General features: G+C 42.9%; 1 protein-coding gene and 1 long non-coding RNA gene across 5 annotated transcripts in view; one reads left to right on the forward strand and one right to left on the reverse strand.

Moving 5' to 3' along the window:
- Positions 1-20,600, reverse strand: part of LOC147024758 (glutamate receptor 4-like) — a 584,244-nt gene that overhangs the window by 441,908 nt on the left and 121,736 nt on the right. The window lies entirely within an intron of this gene.
- On the forward strand, positions 1,020-20,298 carry LOC147024761 (uncharacterized). 2 transcript variants are annotated; one of them, XR_015059192.1, is made up of 4 exons: positions 1,020-1,164; positions 5,262-5,369; positions 5,696-5,861; positions 19,955-20,298. It is a non-coding gene; the product is annotated as an uncharacterized LOC147024761 (long non-coding RNA). The 2 variants fall into 2 exon arrangements; XR_015059191.1 differs by lacking the exon at positions 19,955-20,298 and adding an exon at positions 6,104-6,337.

The following is a 20,600-nucleotide window of genomic DNA, read 5'->3' on the forward strand; positions in this document are numbered from 1 at the left end:
ACCCAATCACGTGACACAGCACAATGATTATACAAGATAAGAGATGTACGTAGCAGGCAGACCCATAATTACGAACACCGTAATCCGGATTTATTTATTTATTTACTGTGCTGAGGTGATTAATAATTCGGGAAAAAATGTTAAACCGGATGAAGGAAAGAGTTCGTAAACATCAACGTGACACGTTGAACGTAGCGTGGAGTTTAAAATGTGTAACGTGGTTACGAAAGTTGCTTCTCGTGCTCTCATGGGCCTTTGACCAAATTTGACCCTTTTTTGTCGTCATCCCCTTCACGGTCCTTTCTGACATTACGACTTCCTGGCAAACAGCAATAGGCTTTATTCAGATGACGTCACCGGTCACGTGAGTGTGGCAGCACCGCCATATTCAGTGGCAGGAAAGTATTACCGCGTCCATAACAACCGAAAGTCTCCACTTCAACTACACCGTCATTTCCAAGCAAGCGATTTTTTTTTCTGCAAATGGGTAAGAGTTGTGCCCCGGGATGTACTCAGCGATATACTCAAGGCTCTGGAGTGCAGTTTTACCACTTTCCCGCCGAAGTAGACCGACGAAATCTTTGGATATCGGTTCTGAGAAGAGAACAAGGACAAATGTGTCCACGAGCAGCGTGTGGCACATTCCTAAAGGTTTTGTCGGCTAAAAAAAAATAAAAAAAATTTAAAAATTAAAAAAAACTACAACAACAACAACTTCCGATATATCATCACGTGCCTTGATTAAGCCAATAGCGAAACGCGTCATAATATATTTACATATTTACGATATATCGTGTATTTACGAAATAAATAATGTATTTACGAAATTACAATACGATAAATGGAATAATCTTTAAATAGTAACGTGAACTTTTCGAAACTTTAAAGCAAATGTCCGAATATATTTAAAAGTTCATGATAGACGCTCTCAAAAGGCACCCTCTATGTAAGGATGTGTACATGTGCTCAGTATTTAAGGAGATTCGGATCTTATATATTCAAGAGCCGAGTCCTTGAGATTAAGATTTTGTCTTCACAACAAGAAGAAGAACAACAACAACAACAACGCCGAGCTCTCTATGAGCAGCGTTCGCGACACGAGACGCTGCTAAAAATGGCGACCTGGCGAACATGACTGGTTGTGTAGCCTTCATTTTGTCTCCGGTATGTAACTAATTTCTGATACGTTATTTCAGTAGTTGGTATTAAATAGCTGGTGGTTACAAAATATTGTCTGATTTGTATCATTAAAATGCATTATATCCCTTGTTTTATTGACAGAAAGAGATAGACGAGATCGCCTTTCTAACAGCCGTCCAACACGCACAGTTCTGAGTTGTTTCCTCGAAACTTGTCTTATTGCTATTACATCGCAGATTAACTTTAATAGTTTGTCAGTATCATGTCTCCTTTTACTTGTGCATTTCTTGAGCTTAATCTCTGTCTCTAATCCCGGCGACATAATATGAGTAAGCGTCCATACTCGTGAAGGCTTTCAGGCTGGCTTGAGTGTAAGGACTCGGCGTTTCAACAAAGTAAACGTAGATGTCAGGGAAAACGATTTGAGGCCAAAATTTCCTTTCTGTTGTCCATTTATCCTTTTAAATAATATAAGGATCTTCACTAAGACCATACGGATTCAGTTTTTCGCAGTACCTCTTCTTAGAAATATCATCTAACCCATGGAAATAGCCCAGAAGTTTGCGTGACACGTGCGTGGTAGCCATGATTTTTTGCCACTCAATATGGCGGAGCCTTACCTTCCGCTGTGACGTCACTCGCTTCGCTGTAATCAGCTGAGCTGTAATCTGTAATCTAAGGTCAATAAGCTGTAATCTCATTTTCAAGCTCAGAGTCAAAATTTGATAAATCAGATGTGAAGCACCATGTCACAGTCATCTTGATGTCTCCTTTTGGATCCTCCATTGTTGCTCTCAACTTGCTTCGGTTTGTCATCAACTTCAAATGAGATGCTACCCTCAGCAGTGATACCGTTTTCAGCGGTAGACAGAGAAAGTACATCTCCGCACGATTTCCACCCTCCAGATTCTCTTCGGCACCATGGACCTTTCCTCTCTGCAGTGCCTCTTCCATCTTCTTGATGCTAACCTTGACCTTCATGATCATTTGCACCATCTGTGCTGCATCCGAGTTCACACAGTTCATCATTCTGCAATCCATAATCTTCCTTCCATCATGGTTACTGTCAATCGCTTCTTCAAGTCTCCTTCAGCTTCCTTCGGATCATGTAAATCAACACCTGCTTCACTTCGTTTGGAGAATTCTGCTTCCAGGGCAACGCCAGACAGGGTATCCTTGTCTGGGTCTGCTTTCCTTTTCAAGCTCTAATTCTCCCACTTTCGTTCTGATTGTGAAAAACTTCATTTTTTTTTTTTATCCCACTTCCACTCTCTGTTCCTTGTCTTGCTGCAGTTCGTGCTTTGTAATTTCCCTCACTTTGATCACATAGCTCATCTCCTGCTTCAGCTGACAAATCTCCCCCTCACAAGCCTTTAGTTCAGTAGCCTTAATTGTGGTGGTTATCCTGGATCAACCTGTGCCTTACCATGTTATGCTGCTCATACATTCCTGCTGAAGTTAACTGAACCGACATTGCAAGTTGTCCAAGTCCTTCATCACTTGCTCTTTTATCATCTTTTGTTCTTTTTACTGCTGCTCAGGGCATCATATTTCTCCTTTGGTGCATTGTAGCTGTCTCTACAGGCCGCAAACATTAACCTGACGCTCATCCAGCTCCTCCTGTACTTTATTTTCATGTTCAATTCTTTCCTCTACCTTCTTCTCCAGTATTCCTTTCTTTTTCCTTCAGCTGAGCCTCCATTTCATAACATAATTAAGGCAAGGTTATTCATTTAATTTCAGCTCGCTCTTCGCTCATCTTCTTATTATCCTCTTCTAGTTTCTTATCCTGTTCAATTAATTCCTCTATCTCTTTCTGCAAACTCTCATTATTTCATCCTCTGCTCAACAATCCCCATTCTTGCTTTGCAGTGCCTTTTCCCTTTCTTTTAGTTACTCCCTTTGCACCTTATAAAATTTATCCAGCAATTCCCATTTTTGTTCTCTTTCAAATTCTCGCAGCTGATTGTGCAATTCCCCACCACGACTCAACCTTGCAATCACCTGTGACCTCCTGGTCATCTTTGTACAACTGCTTAATAACAGCCCTGGTATCCTGCCACTCCTGCTCTGTCACATGGGTGTGTGTGGTCTCGCACCATTGATAGTCGTACCAACCGTACCCTACTGTCTGCTTTTCACATTCCCTATAATTACAACCATTGGAGTATCCTTGTCATACATTAAAACCAACTCTCACTGCCCATTTCCTGCTCCTCCTCCTTTTACTTTGGCCAGTTTGTACTCCATCACTCTCCAAAAAATTTATGTGAACTTGATGTTGAATTTCTATGAATTTTTTTCTTTGAATTTGACTGATTCTACATGTAAATTTGAGTAAGATCCGCTCTCCTAACACCAGTGTAATGTGGTCAGGCAGAGCACCCAGACCTGGTGCTCCCAGAGAACTTGCACACACCTGTGCCAAGGTTATAAGCGTCGCAGGCCAGCCAAGCAGACTGGAGGCCTGTACTTTCGGTAGAGTGCAAGAAGTGGAGTTCCAGACTACCATGCTGACAACTCAAGCTGCTTGCTACTTGGCCGTTGTTTCCGAAATGCATGCGTGAACTTCGTGCGCACACAATTCTAAATGGAGGTTTTACAATGCAGCCGCATGAAACAATGGCACAAAATCAAACACAATGAATTGAAATTGATTTACTTCATAGATCAAGATACAGGGTACATTGAAGACAAAAAGATACAAGAAGAAAGTTACAAAGGTACTCAATCATAACGACAGAATTGATTAATGATGTACAGCACATGCCACACACATCCGATAAGAAAGGCCGACACAGCATCACACGCGCACACACCCTCTATCTCAATGATTCTCAACTTTTTTTTGTATTTCAAGGCACATTTTCGAGTTTTCTCGATTCTCACTGCACACTGAACCAAATTTTACAATGCCAATGTGTACTATATTTTCATCACCCACTAGTCATTAGAAAGAATAGTAAAAATCACCTTTTCCCACCTTGACTTGCAAATTATAACTAATGGAGTGCATTTTAAATAAATCCCCTTCATCCATTTATTGATGACTCCACCCTCTGCTGTGACATCCCTCATCCTTCAGACAGGCAGGCTACCGTCCCTTCCCTCTGTTCACACCTTGACAAAATCACAAGATGGTCAAACACTTAGAATATGGCTTTCAATCCTGACAAATCTCACATTCTCACTATCTCTCTCCAAAATGACCATCTGGCAAACCCTACGGTGGCTGGTTTACGATCTTAGGGTCTCGAGTTTGAGCCCGTTTTTTTCGTTGAAATAACAGGAGGTGGGGTTGACTCAGCCTGTTATCCTTCCGAGGTCGATGAAATGAGTACCAGCGTACTGGTAATAGAGGGCACTACATCAGCAGCATATCCGTGCCCCCAGAAAATGAGGCAACCAGTAGCCACAGGCTGCACATGATAGTTTAGTTGCAGAGAGGTCGGTGATCTCTTTGTCTTCTACAGCATCCTTTCTGGTCTTGCATCCTCTGCTCTTTCTGTGCTTTGAGCCCCCCCCCCCCCTGCAGGGGTCTGCAGGGCACACAAGGTCCACCATCCACCCCCTTCCAGTGAACTACCCAAATACCGGATCACTGCACACCTATACTCGTTTGTTCCTCTTTTTTATGCCTGTGAAAGCAACTTCCAAATTCTCTTCAATCTCATCCTTTCCTCCAGGTCTTCAAGACAGCTGTTCAGCAGCATCTCAGATCATTCCCAATCCAAAACCATGATCTTTTCTTCCATCATTAACCCCCACCCACCCACTCTACCATCCTGCCCCAATCCGCCCTCCTCCAAAATTTCCAGTTTTCCCTCCTGAGAGTTTCCTTCTGTATCCATCTTATCCACCCCATGCATCCTCTCCAGCCCCCCCCACCCCCATTCCTACCAACACCCATTGTTTGGCTGCCTCCCTCTGTCTTGGCCTTTGGCTCTACTGTTGGTGTTTCCTTTTCCGTTCATGCGTGTTTTGCATCCTGTTTTTGTCTGTTACTTTGTGATCCGTTCATTGTGATAACTCTTCCATGAACCTCTACAATGTACTGTATACAATCGACGATGTACTGTATACAAAAAAATACTGCCATTCTGTTATAACGACCCCAACAGCTGTGGTTTGCACAAGTCAAAGCCCAATTTGACACCTGAAACATTATGACCGAGTTGACAAGGCTCAAATGCATTGTTGGCTCATTGTCACCAGAGGATGCGATGGAGGTGAGAGATGTTTTCCTACAACAATACCTTTACCGCCATATACGACTCACTCTGGGGTCACGAACCCTTCCAAGTATGACATTTATGGAGTATATTTTCCTTGTTGGCCTTTTCTCTTTACTGTGAATTATTTTATTTTTTTTCACTTGGGAGGTCAACATCTCTTATTCTACACAATTATGTATTTGCTTTTACTTTCCATTCGATTAACACACTCTGAGGGGATTAGTGTGTGGCATCATTTTGTCTTTGGTTTCATAATATTGAATGAATATGCTTTCCCTTTGGTTTATCGCGAGATTTTCGAGTATGGTGTGTCCTTGCAGGGGGTTCAGAGATTTTGTGGTTGCGGTTTAATAAGACTGGACTCGGAATCCAAATATCTCGGATGTCTTTTCTTCTCCGCCAAACCTCACAACCGGAACATCACCATCAACTTCTTTGTCCTCTCTTCTCTCTGCATCCTTTTTCAGCACAGCTCAACATGCTGAGGTTACTCTCATCATGAAGCGCACACCGCTTTACCACACAAAGTGGTAGTGCTTTGTTGTCTCTCTGTCTGTGTCTCTGTCTCGTTTTTCACTTTGTTTGTAGAAACATTTTAAATTGAAGCTTTGCTATATTGTTGCCCGAAGGTGAGTTGAAATGATGACCTGTGGTGCGTGCCGGAAGGACATGCTCAGTTTTCACTCCGTTTGTTCGTTTGTTTTCTTTCTTGTTTGTTTGTTTTCCAGGTGATATCTCAGCCGTTGTTTGAGCGAGAAAGCTGAAATTTAGGCACAATAGTGAATAAGTACTTTTGGCAAAAACAGGATTGTTTTTATTAAACCATTAATTGATTAATTACTCAATTATTATCGATTTATTAATTACTTATTTATTTTCTTTCTCATCTGGGCAATAAAAAAAGATCTCAGACACGTTTTGAGCTCGGAAGATGATATTTGGACATGACAGTAAACAAGTGACTTGACTTTAAAGGGTATTTTTGATTTTTTGATTAATCAATTAATTGATTAATTATTCATTTTTCGATTAATTGCTTAATTTTCAAAAAGTTACACATTCGGATGAACTGTTGGTTTCGGTATTCTATTAGCCAATTGATGAAGAAATTAATTATTTGATGATTATTACTTATTTATTTGAATTATGCAATTAATCAAATAATAAATTTTTGTACACTGCTCCCTCCCATTTCTGTCTCCATGTGCTGCACAACAGCATCGCCAGACGCCGAAGGCACCCCGGCAATGTCGCGTGCTGGAGAATATGTTATTTATATATTTGGCATGGGATGGTGGACTTTTAATGTCGCTTCCTTGTGTTTTTTCTTTTTCTATGGTGGTATTCCACCATAGAAAAAGAAAAAAACCACAATAGGTGGTAAATAAATAAATTCCAAGTTTTACCAACCGTTTTATCCAATCTATGACATCACCCTATCCAACACATTATATTAGTTCTTCGTGCCTGTTGTTTGTGTCCTCCATAACGTCTTTAAAATCAGTAAGTTTCCTGTTTGGAATGATTTTAAATTTTGGTTAACTGCCAGACAGGCAGAGTAAATATATCTCACTCCTCTCTGCGCATGCACAATCGGGACAAAATCAAACCAACATACGGAAAGACAAGAATCTTCTCTTCTTATTCATATTCTAATTCGTGTTCAAAATGTAACATTCGATTTAAATGGGTTCTTCCTCGATCATACATTGACAATCATAAACTGATAAGATGGATGGGCAGAGAGAAATTACGCTTAACCTTGCCTTTTGCTTCTCATGCGTGGGTAATAACTAATATGATTAAAGTTTGGAGTATTTTGTGCAAACTATTATATATATATATATATATATATATATATATATATATATATATATATATATATATATATATATACATATATATATATATATATATATATATATATATATATATATATATATATATATATATATATATATATATATATATATATATATATATATATATATATATATATATATATATATATATAACAAAGGCCAACTAATTTGTTTTTCACATCAGCCAACGATCCCGTTTCATGAATAGAAGTCATGGGTATCCCGTGATGTACATGGTGAAGTAACATACAGTGGGATGTCGACAGGATAATTGAAGGTGCAGATAGCACACTTTGACAATGCAGGCTTTTCATATTTTGTAAGATGAGCTTCTTTGTATATTATGCACAGAAAGTGGAGGGAGTAGATCAAAATTGGTATGCTTGGATCGAGGTTATTCTAACTTATTACAATAGGCTGACAATATTAAGTTTGAGCGTTTTGTTCTGCTCAGGGAAATTTTATATTATATGAGTAAATGCATGGGTATAAATAATTGTCATCCAGGGATGATTTTCAACGACTGCAGGCCCATGAATAGACAATGCATGATATGAACAAAAGCAACTTCCTGCCAGGCTAGCAGCTGTTGTGTTGAGAAATTAAGGTGAAGTAGTTTTGCTCATGACATGAAATGAAGCTGTGACGGAAGCCTACAAGTAGTGGCACAAAAGACCAGATTTGCAATGCACAGTACATAGAAGTATGTTTATGTCAAGTAACCACACATAGAGGGATAGATGACTGGGCCTAATCAAAGCACTATTTAAGACAGCGAGCTCACAAAAGCAACACGAAGGATAAACCTTGGCATTATTTAGCAAAGTCCGTAATCTCAGCAAAATTATCAAGCTCCATTCCATTCTCTGTACAATTACTTTCTCCCCTGGAAATTATTAAAAGATTTCCTTTCTCCTCAGAAACACATGGCCACCTTTGTCTCTGTGTGATTGTAATACCCCAATGACACAAAAATACAATACTTGAATGTGTGTTATTATGAATTTCAATGTAATATGGTATGTTTCATTTATGATGCAAAGGGCAACATAAAAAATCGTTTTATTAATTTTCATCAATGAATGCGTTATTTAAAAAAGACCACACCGTATACACAAATGAAATTGCATGAATCAATAGTGCAGCATGAGAGGAGAGCAAAAATACATTGTTTTTTTTTCTTTTCAAAAAGTTTAATAGCCAAAAATGTGCCTTGTGTTCATGGCATCAGAAAACTCACGCACCACGAGAAGAAATGAATGACACTGGCTGCAAATGACATTGATAAATATCTGACATGGCAAACTTTATTATCCTTCCTTCATCACACTTCAATAAATTAAGAATCAACATGTCTATCAACTTCAATGGTTGCATAGAAGTTTCAAAAGTTCTATATATATGTATATATATATATATATATATATATATATATATATATATATATATATATATATATATATATATATATATATATTTATATTTATTTATATATATATATATATATATATATATATATATATATATATACACTGTATATACAGAAATATACATACATATCTTCTTCTTTCGGCTGCTCCCATTAGGGGTCGCTACAGCGGATGATCCGTTATGGTCCGCATCCTGATTTGGCATAGGTTTTACGCTGGATGCCCTTCCTGACGCAACCCTGGTCGCCTCTTTCGACACAGGGATAAGGATTGGGTTTCGCCATGATTCCGGGCTGCCCTACACCCTCTCATTGCGCAGCCCAGCGCAGACCTCCCGTTCTCAAGCGATCCTCCAACCCAAGACTCCGAGTAGCCAGATAACAGGCGCACGCCACTACGCCCGGTATAAATATCCTCTTCTTCTTCTTCTTTCGGCTGCTCCCTTTCGGGGTCGCCACAGCGGATCATCCGTATGATCCGCATAGTGATTTGGCACATGTTTTACGCTGGATGCCCTTCCTGACGCAACCCTGTCGCCTCTTACGATAGATACGCCAGGTATAAATATATATATATATATACACAGGGATAGATACGCAGGGATAGATACGCCCGGTATAAATATATATACATATAAATACATAAATTTATATATATATATATATATATATATATATATATATATATATATATATATATATATATATAAATACATATAAAAAAAATAATGACCGTTTTTACAGCCATTTTTCCCTGCTGTGCAGGGGTTGGCTTTTTCTTGAGGCAATGTTTTATGGCCGGATGCCCTTCCTGACGCAAACCCTGGTCGCCTCTTACGACACACAGGGATGTGGTACACCTATTCTAACCGGGGCATACACCGGGACCAGTACACTGGTACTCATTTCGCCGACCTCGGAAGGATGACAGGCTGAGTCAACCCCCTGGTGTTAATTCAGCAGCCAACGGGCGTTGAACTCAGGACCCTGAGATCCCAAGCCGACACCATAACCACTAAGCCAACACCATGCTAAATATATATATATATACATATGCAGTGTATATATATATATATATATATATATATATATATATATATATATATATATATATATATATATATATATATATATATATATATATATATATATATGAGATATAAACCCTTTGAGATCCTGAGCATCATGGGTTATATTCTAAGATTGGAGTGATAAACAGGTCAACACACATTAATGTAAGCCAATATCAATTTGAACTCGGATTGTGTCTTATTTTAGCAAAATGACAATTGAGCAAAAAATTGCCAATCTCAAAAGAATAAAGTGTAAATGCCAAACTAAAATCAACACAAAACAATGTAAAGGTACAGTGATGTTCCGAAATATCCTTCTCCTTCCAAATGTTATTGGTAAATGCACGTTTGGTTGGCATTCAAAATTGTGAACTAAGCTCGCTGGTTGCATTAATACTGATGTGTGGCTGGGAAACTGATCCATTGCCATCAGTCAGGAATTTGTGATTTGTTCAAGGTGCTGACAATAACTCTCCTCCTCTTTGGGAAAGACACTGTTGGATATTTAAAGTCCATCGTCGACCTTGTACAGAAGACTGGTCCTCCAGCTCAATGTCCCTCTGATGGACCGAGCACAAATTGATGCCTCCTTCTGTATGTGAAACTCCAGGGTGAAAAATTTATAACTGGGCCAGGAACCAGGAATCAAACCCAGGTGAGATAGCTCAGAGATGAGTGGTCCTACAAGTCATATACATATATAATTAGTATATAACTGATGAATAATTAACCTCTCATGAACCCATAAGTCATTTTCATCACATTGTATAAGTGTTATGAAAATTACTTAGGGTTCATGAGGGATTAATTATTCAGTAGTTATATCCTAATGAGTCTTAGCACAAGTGTTTGCAAACCCCAATTAGCATTGACCAGCATCAGATGTCTAGTTAGATTCCCTCTCACACTAATCCTCATATCTGTCTCTTTTCCCATATCCCATCCGTGTGTACCTTAAATCAACCTGTTGTCCTTTCCTCACACCTCAATATTAAGAGCACATGTATGCTGTATCAAGCCTTGAGCACTGGGGTAGCCACGTGTGCTACCTTGCACTTGAGAGCACATGTGCAAGACCTGAACAGCAGGGGGGCAGAGGACCGCCTATATGAGGAACAAAAATAGTGCCTCGTGCGATTCACAACCCAGGATGCCTAGAGAGCATTGCCCATCCAGTAACACATCCAACAGCAATCAGCCATCAATGACTCTCAGTCAGAGACCTCCAGAGAGTTGATTCCCAGCCATTGAGCACACAGACCATAGCATCCAGCGATCGGTCACCCACAGCCCATGATCAACAGAGATTGAGCGACACAGCCGATAAATAAGACTGTCATTCTCTTTGTTAATCCAGTTGGCGATTTATTGCAACATCAACAATGAACATGATCATTAATGATTAAGAATCCTCTATCTCTCCCCAAGTCTTTGGCATGGAAAATACGTGTGTGTGTGTGTGTGTGTGTATGTGTGTGTGTGTGTGTGTGTGTGTGTGTGTGTGTGTGTGTGTGTGTGTGTGTGTGTGTGTGTGTGTGTGTGTGTGTGTGTGTGTCTTTCGGCATGACAAAGACTGAGAACATGAAGAATATATGTAACTAGCTTTGAAGCCAATTGAAAAACTGAACCAGAAACCAAACGCAATATCAGTAATGGTCAATGCCAGAATCACATGTCATAGTCAGAGTGCCAGGCAGGCTTGCTGGTGCTTCAGCCGGACCGTCTGGGTGCAGCAGCTGGTTGGCAAAGCGCAGGGTGTTTGGCAACCGTATTGGTTTTGGGACCGCTGACCTGAGGAGGTGATATTGGGGGGTGCTGTGCTGATATGCCAAGTTACCTACGACGACTTAGCCATAGATGGGGTTGTGGCATCATCAAAGAGCCGACGGCGGCCAGGAGGGCTTCGGTTGACCCTGCGTGATTCAACAGGAAACGTAGCAGGTGGCTGCTGTGGAGTGGCGTCAGAGTTGATGGTGGGATGTTGCGGTGGCATTGGGCTAGTAATGGATGGGCCATAAGCCTCCTTGTGACTGGTCGGAGTTGTGGTGTGCACGATGTTCCACCAAACCATCGGTCTCTGCACTCCAATATCACCATCGATCGTCAATCTTGGTAGCGGTGTTAGCGCAGGAATGTACTTTTGCAGGAATTTCCTATTGCGCAGAGTAACCCTTCCTGAACCATCAACTTTCACCACATATTGGTCAAACTGGTGAACCTCGATGATGATGCCGGTTTTGTCCCATTTGAGAGGGTGTGGCCCGGTCTGATTCTGGATGCGAACACAGTCGCCGACAACAAGGGGCATGAGTCTCTTGGTATGTTTAGACCAGCGCTCAGCGTCTCATGTGGCGGTTGCAGAGTGCTTCCTCCCGAGCCGCCAGTCTCATGCCAAGTGTTATGAGGTTTGTATCTGCCAGGCGGTATTGGGATGAAGTCTCGAATTGGACGGCTGAAAATGCATATCGCTGGAGAGAATTTCGTGTCTCTGTCTGGGGTATTTCTATACTGGAAAATGGCACGTTGGAACGCATCGGTATCAAGACCTCCATTAGGGCTAGTGTTGTCCATGATAAGACGCTTCACAGTCTTGACACCAACTTCAGCACTGCAGTTGCTATTATATGTGGATAACCTACTGAGGAGAGTCGATGATGTACACCCCAGTCCTTGAGGAATTGATGTGTAGTGACGGCTGTGAATTCAGGACCACCATCGGAAGCTAATTCATCAGAAATACCAAATGTGACAAAGGTACGTCTTAGGCAAGCGATGAGTCCACCTGCACCATGTGAGGCTCTCTCAACTATTGGCCAGTTAGAATACCGGTTGACCACCACCAAGTAGTTGCATCCTTTGTAGTGGAAGTAGTTGGCACACATACATTGGAATGGATAATCCAATGGAATGGATAATACATTGGAATGGGAGTGGGTGGCGCACTTGGATTGGAGGGCACAATCCGATTACAACGTTAGCACCCAGCACGGAGGGTCGCAATGGCAGGGGCGATGCCAGGCCAGAAGATGGAGGGCTCTGCTCTTGCAGTCATAGAGGTGACCCCTTGATGGGCAGCGTGCAGAGCGGCTAACACCTCGTCCCTGAGAGACGGCGGTATAAGGACACAATCCTTGTAGAGTATGACACCATCAACTGTATGTAGATCATCTCGAAACTGGAAGTACTCGCGTAGGGATCCAGGGAGCTCATGACGGAATTCAGGGATACCTGACTCGATAAGGTCAACAAGGCTCTGCATGTTATTGTCAATGGCTGTTGCGGTTCGAACCCTGTCCCATGTTACAGATTTGAGGCTGAGTGAGGCGAGGGAGGACATAGCAGACGTGGGAACACACCCGTTGGGGGTTTCTGGTGCTGATCTACGTAAGCCACCCAGGAGGTTTTTGGAATGCGTCAGGATGATGGACATGGGATCAATGGCCGCCATATCATGAGTGAGGGTCAGTTTCACAGGCTCTCCAGTAGGATGGCATTAGATGCAGTCTGTGGCGCGATGTCTAATCCCCGGCACATGAACAATCCGGAACCTGTATCGCAGGGTCTTCTCCTTTAGGTTCCTCAGGCGAGCGTTCGAGATATCCTCTAGACTTCGATCATTAAAGATTTTGAGCATAGGTTTGTGGTTGACAGCGATTATGAGGTCTTCACATCCCAGAACAAAGTATTTGGCCTTATCTAGGGCATCAGCAACTGCAAGGGCCTCACCCTCAACTGGTGCGTAACGTGATTCAGCAGGGTGGGTGAATCTGCTGCCCATGAGCATGATTTTCAATCCTGTGTGACAACAGAAGGGCTTTATGTTAGTGCAGGTACAGTGTTTCTGCAGTAGCCAAATGCCAATGCCAGTCTTGGACCAGTCTGTAGCGAGGCACGTGGGCTTGCTGGGGTCGAATATCCGGACACCCTCCTCGATCTCACTGGCAATGACAGCTTTTGACTCTTCAAATGCATCCTGGAGGTGCTCATCCCACTTAAACGGTGTACTGGGTTTGCCGGAACGACAACATCATCTCAGCCATACTGAAAGCGTATGACACTTGATTGACAAGTCCAAACCAAGAACGTACATCTGTGATGTCCTTGGGTGTTGGGAAATCGAGGATTGCGTGGAGGTATTTCCTGCAAGGACGGACACTATTGAGAGTTATTTCAAACCCAGCAAATTCCACTATATCTTCACCAAATACAAACTTGTCAGGGTCCAGGGTGATTCGATTCTGTCCACAGGTGTCAAGCCACTGAACAGCCTGGAAGAAACTGTCTACCGGCGAGTCAGACCATAGCAAGACGTCTTCAACGCATTTGGTTTTATTGGGGATGCCAGACACGATCTCGTCATAACGCCTTGTATATCCATCGCCAGACGCAATATACCCTTGAGGGGCTGTTTTGTAGCGGTATCTACCCCAGGGTGTGATGAAGGTGGTCAGGTGTCGGTCTTCTCTGCAGATGAGCACGCTATGGTATCCATTCCATGCATCAAAGACCATCTTATTCTTACCGTTCGGAACCGATCTAGCCTGATGAAAGGGTGATGGTGTGTGATGTGTTTCCCATGTAACATGGGCGTTGAGGGCCTGGAAATAAACAGTGCGCGTGGCTGGCCATTCTTCTTTGGACAGACAACCATTCTATGGCACCAAGTGATGGGTTCACCAATGGGGACTGGCTCAAGTACACACAACTGTACATCGTGGTCTAGCCCAGCTTTGACCGCATCCCACCAGTGTAGTGGGACTGGTACCGGTGTGTGGTGTGCCACTGGTTCAGCATTAGGATCCATCATCAGTTTCATGGGCGGGCCATCCATTAGAGGCAATGTTTGATGCTCACAGGTGTTCAATGTGCTTGACCTATAGTATTCAAGGAGATACTGTTGTAGATGCAGGCGATTAGCATCAGTTGCGGGGAACGGTAGCTTTGTTAGGGGTGGTGGGGGTCGGCGACGCTGAGGGCAATGGCACGCTGTGGTGGGGTCTTCCTATAAGACTGCCATTGCGTCCGACTGCTGTACTGTCGTGTCTACACCAATCTTGGGGAAGCTATCCGGGATGATGTCAAGGGCGGCACAGGCTTCTCTGCTGAGGAAGAGCTTGTTAGAGCTATCTGTGACATGGGTCATTTGCCTCGTTTCAACAGCCTGACCCCGTTTGTCTTTGCCTGACAAGCGGAGTACAGTGGCCCCAAGGATATTGATGCCTCCATTGTTGGCAGTGTGCATTCTTGTGGTTACTGGGATGAGGTCAGATTTGCGCAAGCCAAGGTGGTGGATGACCTTTATACCAGCAAGGCAACTCTGGCACCCTGTGTCTGCCATCGTGGGGACATGGTCTGAGTGGAAAGGTCAAAGCCAAGGGCTGCGTAGTCTTCATGCATGATTTTGACAGTCACATTAACAAATGGTTGAGGTTTTGAACTCTTCCTGATCCATGTATTGGAGACTTTGTCAAAAACATGGTGGTCAAGGGTGATGGAACGCTCACAGTGTGATCGACCCGGATTAATAACGTTATCAAACTCATTGCATTCATGCCCAGATATGTTAGGAGTTTCATTCGACTGTTGTGCTGATACATGAACAGTACATAAGGTATCAAACACAGCATTTTCATTGTTATTAGAAGAGGCACTCATGCATTTAGGTTTGTTCCTACTGCGACATACACTCTCCATGTGATTATTGCGATTGCAATGCCCACATCTGTGACCATATGCCGCACATTCTGTCTTGCGAACGTGGGCTGGGGCGCTCTTCCCGCGTCCCTTTTTGCCACAGTAGGAGCATGGGTCGTATCTGTCCTTGATGGTTACTTGCTTGGCCTTTTGATATGCGCTGCTAGCTGCTTCCACTGAGCGTGTGTCCAGTAGTGTAGATGCTGACCGTTTGCCAGATTATTTAGCCTCAATGAATTGGAAGAAGTCCTCCAGGGTCATGTCCTGTTTCTTGTCACCAAGGAGGTCAAGCTGGATCTCAGGGTCGGCAATTCCTCGTGTAAGAACATCACACATGATCGCTTCTGTGTAGTTAACTTCAGCGTCACAACTAGGGCATTTGATTAGTAATTTGCATATTCCCGCTTGACCACGTCGGCGGGCCCCAAAGCTGCGCACTGTTTCATCACGGTCTTGACGCATATTATGTAATGTTACTCTGGCCACCATAGTGTTCTCTTCGCGAACAGCAAGTTTTTGTAATGGCTGCCATTACCACCTCTATGGGTTTGTTTGAAAGGCCACCACCTGTCGATCTTGTTAGATCCTTGCGCAGGGGTTCGTCACAGCACTCTAGTAACTGCACCACTTTATCGCGGCCATTGACTTTGGTTGCATCGACGTATTCAGACCATCGTGACTTGAAGTAAGCCCACTCTTCACTGGAGCCAGCGGCAACGATTGTGGGCCTTTTGACTTTTTCAACCTTAGCGGCATGTCCAGGGGCGTGAATGGTACTGTGGGCAGTGATGAGTGCGGCCACGATAGCAGGATCGAGGTCTTCAGTGGTGCAGTCACAACCGGAGATTGGGCATCCTACGGCAGGCATCGTGGCCTTGGTCGGGTGAGGTTGGAGACCGTGTTCATAAATAAGACTGTCGTTCTCTTTGTTAATCCAGTTGGCGATTTATTGCAAGATCAACAATGAACACGGTCTGAAAGATATAAGAATGAACATGATCATTAATAATGATTAAGAATCCTCTATGCGAGACCCCTCAGAAGATGGTGCACGCCCGTGGGAACAGCACAAGCAGCCTGAAATAGCCATCAGGGGAGTCACGCACAACACAGCCCGGGGCACCCTGCCAATACCACATAGTCACAGACAACCATCGTGAAGATGCAAAGATGAGACTGGACCAGGAGAGGGTTCCAAGGCCATGCCTGCATCACACCTCTCTGCACTTCTGGGAAGACAAACAAGCACACACCTAAGCACATTGTCATTCTCTCTCATCCTGTGTTCCTGAATGAGTCTGCCTGTGCAAAGCTTACCATGAAGGGTAACCGGAAAAATCGTTACTGACAGTGAAGCATGCTATTCAGTCATCTTGGGTTGTTTTAATTGCATTTTCGCTTCCCGTGTCCCCATCACCATTATTTATGAAACCTGTGTTTCATTTAAAACAAGTGCTTTGTATTTTTATCCACGATCTTGTCCTCTGGGATAATTAAATCCCACCCTCCCCCATTAAGTTGACCGCACGCTGAAACATCCGCATGGTTAAACTAATGAAACATAATCAAACAGAAGACCAGGAAGGAACCCAAAGAAGTAAAGAGCAAAGATTGGGTCATCAGGAGGAACCTGGATAGGATTCGGGTTTCAGCCGCAACTCCACAACCCTCAAACCCATCCAGATGCAGCCAAGTGGGCCTCACAGAAAAATTTCTGCAATAATTCACTTATTCTTAGACAGATAGATATAGGAAGAGAGATTATCCGCACATGTGCAGTTTCACCATCCTCCAGCAGTCTTGCGGTAAAGCCTTTGTTTACCAACCTCGCCACAAAGGTTTTGTTGTATAAATCCCAACCACAGCTGGGGATAATTGATTAGGTCAGAGATGATTGGTTATTCCCTCCAATTACAGGTGAGAGACGTGATTTGGTCTATGCATATGTATCTTCTTGGACCCATACTCTTGAACAGAGCATTGGAACTGCCAAAGCAGTTTTTCCTTGGCTATTTGGCACAATCTTGGATGGGTCGCCACTCCGACCATTTCTTGGAGCACAGTTGTGCCACTGATGCTGTGCCCCTCTGCCAGTACACTGGTACTCATTTGACCAACCTTAGGAGAAGGACAGGCTGAGTTAACCCCACCTGGTGTTAATATAGCAGCCAACAGAGCTCGAACTCAGAACCCTAGGATCCCAAGTCAGCCACCCTAACCACGAAGCCATCACATGTACATACATAGACATAAAGAGAGACAGAGACAGAGACCATACTCTGTGCAGAGCGTTGGTGCTGCCTAAGCAGTCTCCTTCACCATTAGGCACAATCCTGTACGGGTCGCCACTCCGACACAGTATACCAGCATTTACATTTACATTGATACTAGGACATTCCTCCAAACACGTAGTGGCTGTATGTTCATACCACTAGTGTTCCTCCTGATGGATAAAGGGACGTGCTGCTTGATTCTGCTAGTCAGGGTCTGGGTCGTTCTTCCAGCATTCCGAGCATCACACCGGCACTTAAGCTCATAAATAATATTGATAAATTTTGAGGCTCTGGAAGAACATCCTTCTTGACTGCAGGGCTAAGACATCAAGAAGTAAAAATCACTCTTGGATGGACAGCGAGATACATGTTTGAGGCACAAATTTTGATTTGTTCCTCATATGTTTGCAACATTTTCCATTCCAAGGAATCTTGAAAGTTACTGCAACCAGCACTTCAGCCAGTCTCCAGGTTTGTCATCAGAGATTCTTTCACTTTTGCTGATGGCAGAAGGGAGACGTGTCCTCCTGTTTTTAAGAACGTAATGTGTTCTTTTGATATTGATAGCCTGTTCACAAACATCCCTTCGACAGAGACCATTGATATATGCGCACATTTGCTATACCATACCACATGGATCTTGAGCATCCGCCCATTGCTGAATCTGTCTTCGTGGAATAGATGAACATGGCTTCAAGGGATGTAGAGTTTAGGTTTAACAGCATTATGTTCGTCCAAATTGATGGTGTGGCCATGGGCTCTCTTTTGGGCCCATTGTTAGCAAACATTTTTTTGCAAGATATGTTAGTTTTTTTGTTTTTTTTTTGTCTGTAATCACGTATGACAAATTCTGTAGAGCACAGTTATCATCGGAAATTTTTGTAACTTCGCATATCAGAGGCCTATAGAGGTCCCTTTCAGTACACAAAATTTTGAAGGTCAAGGTCAAAGGTCAAGGTCACTTTGGCGCAAATCAGGGGAGTCGACGAAACCCTTATTTTTGGAGTAATTTTGATCGGATCGTCTTCAAACTTCATGGGAATATAGTTCATGGTCTGGCGCTCAGCTGATTAATTTTTGGTGGCGATTGGCCTTGACCTTCATGGTTAGCGCCTCAGGTCAAACATATTTGACCCCAAGGTCAAATTTTCATTTGTTTGTTATCAAGAATTGAAGTAGCTGACCAATTTCCAGTTGTCTCAATCCCCCATGTTGTATTTGATATGTGGATGACATGTTTTGCTTGGTTGAATCTCGTGAAGCCTGTGACCACTTCTTGAATGAATTTAATTCTCTTCATCCTGTCCTCAGGTTCACTATGGAATTGGAACGCTTTGGTTGTCCAACATTTTTGGACGTTGTGGTGGAGAGATCTGCATCATCATTTACTATGTCCATCTACAGGAAGCCCACTTTCACCAGCCAATATACTCATTGGGACTCCTTTAGTTCAACAAGATACAAGATTGGTTTGATCAATGCACTGGTGAGTCAAACGAAGAGGATATGTTCCAACTCCAAACTTCAGACTGAGATGGACAAGATTGTCGGAATCATCAGTGAGAATGAATACCCTGAGCATATCGTCAGGAGGTTCATGCACAAATTCGTCACTGCTATTGATTTAAGGAAGATGGGTCCTGAAAAGTGCCCGATCCACATCAAGATTCCTTGGAATGGAAAAAATGTTGCAAAGATATGATGAACAAATCAAAGTACGTCTCTCAAACACGTATCTGTCTGTCCATCCAGGAGTAAAAATGTTGCAAATTTCCTCTCGATGTGTGATTCCTGCAGTCAAGAAAGATGTTCTGCCTGCCTCAAAACTTAGCAATGCTAATTATAAATTCCAGTACTGGTGTGATGCTCGGTATGTAGGCAGAACTACCCAGACTTTGACTAACAGAATCAAGCAACATGTCCCTTTGTCCATCAGAAGGAACACTAGTGGTATGAGAATACAGCCGGTGTGTGCATGTAAGAATGTCCCAGCATCGATCTCAAGGTCGTGTGCATCTGCTGTTGGATGGCATTTGATTGAGAATGCAAACGGTGCAGAGCAGTATGGTGTAGAATGTAGATACAGTCACGGTATTGAGTGAAGGATGAAGTATAACATCCCCATATACTAGAAATGACATTTATCTATTCCATGGATCCCATGTTATGTCGGCAAAAAGAGTTTGTCCATTCACTTTGCTTATTTGTACAAATAGGAGAATTACACAAACTTGCCTCCCAATCACAGATGTTGATGAAGAGGATTCTGCAGTGGCTCCGGTGGCCCTGGCCAGACTCTGCAACCTCCGATTGGAGCGCTGAACAATGAACAGGCTCCTCCCATCCAGAGCATTGGAAGGTGATGATGTCAGCAGAGAGCATCAAATCAGAATTGGTCTTGTTGATAGGTGGCTGATATTACTATATAGGTTCTTCTTCATTGTTTCATTCACGATGTGCAAATGTCCCCTGAGTTCTGACAATGGAAAGCTTTGTTTTTTGGAAATGCCCTTCAAATGTCTCTGTTTATGTCTATATTGAAATTTTGTAGTACTAAGCATATTATACATACAGTATGTACATATTAGACACTGAATAAAAAGTAAGTCAGAATAATAGGCGAAGATTAAAAGTATTGTTTTGGTTAAGTATTTTGCTCTTCTGAGCCAAAATGCCAAAACAAAAGTCCATCATCCCTTTGTGGGTTTCCTTGTTGGATGGAGCAGGTGTGGACAGGTCAGCTCAGATCAAGTATGGGAGCATGCGCCGGAGCAGCACGTCACTGCGTCCACTTTCCGCCGGAACTCCAGGGGCCTCCATCTGGCCATCCCCCAGGCAGATGCCTGGCCCATCCCCTTCTCCTTGAGATGTTGATCAACCTGCTGCAACCACGA

Source organism: Eptatretus burgeri, chromosome 6 (assembly GCF_056783735.1).
Source record: "Eptatretus burgeri isolate ZD-2024b chromosome 6, Ebu_testis_v1, whole genome shotgun sequence".
NCBI classification, from domain to species: domain Eukaryota; kingdom Metazoa; phylum Chordata; class Myxini; order Myxiniformes; family Myxinidae; genus Eptatretus; species Eptatretus burgeri.